The 794-nt window shown below is 39.0% G+C and overlaps 1 long non-coding RNA gene across 1 annotated transcript in view; it reads right to left on the bottom strand.

The window, feature by feature from the left end:
• Positions 1-378: 378 nt before the first annotated feature.
• The window catches only part of LOC119593387, a 3,068-nt gene continuing 2,652 nt past the window's right edge, over positions 379-794 (bottom strand). The window contains exon 2 of the long non-coding RNA XR_005230540.1: positions 379-691. This is a non-coding gene — a long non-coding RNA (uncharacterized LOC119593387). The remainder of the gene's footprint in view (positions 692-794) is intronic.

The raw sequence follows: 794 nt of genomic DNA, 5'->3' as shown, positions 1-794 counted from the left end.
AGACCTTTTTATATCCAATGAATGTTTTGCTTTTATCATTAGCCTGTTAGTTTCTCGGTCTATGTGACTAATTAAAAATCTGTCTATAGTCTCCCTCTCGTTTCTTTTCTGATTATTTTATCTTTGTGATCTTTCAATTTATCGTAATTAGGAATTTTGCATTTATCCTATTCGAAAATCTATTGCATGATCGTTTTTCAGATCTTAGACGTTCATGTTCTCAGATTTTATATTTGATGGTGAGTTAGATATCGTAGTGTTGAAATTTAGTATTTAAGGTGTTGCAATCCAATTGAATTTATGAATTTAATTACCGTACTAAAATGCACATACTTTAATTACTCCGTAACTTGGGAAATCGTGTTAGAAAAAAAAGGATTCGATAAAATTAAAACTGGTTTATTTCCATGTAGCAAAATCGGTAATCGGTTCGTTGTCCTTCAGGTAAAACGAGAGCAGAAGCTTCAGTCGGAGTCTTCGTTTCGGAGTCTCACCAGCCGTGGCCGCGTCCATAATAGCCTCCGCGATAGCCTCCTCCTCCGTAGTAACGTCCTTGTCCGAAGCCTCCTCCATAGAAGCCTCCTCCATGGGCCCAAGGGTCAGCGTCGGCCAGGGCTTCAGGCTCAGGCATGGCTCGTGCTACCCCCAGCAGGGCAGACAGTGCCATCGCCACAGCGAGCAAGACCGACATCTGCAAAAGACATATGTTAGCTAGAGCCTTTCGATATAAAACAAAATGTATCAAGAAAATAAAATAAAAAAGAACATATATAAGCATAAATTTATCTATTTGC

The sequence above is a fragment of the Penaeus monodon genome, chromosome 32, assembly GCF_015228065.2.
Source record: "Penaeus monodon isolate SGIC_2016 chromosome 32, NSTDA_Pmon_1, whole genome shotgun sequence".
In the NCBI taxonomy this organism is placed as follows: domain Eukaryota; kingdom Metazoa; phylum Arthropoda; class Malacostraca; order Decapoda; family Penaeidae; genus Penaeus; species Penaeus monodon.
This window is presented reverse-complemented; position numbering and strand designations above follow the sequence as displayed.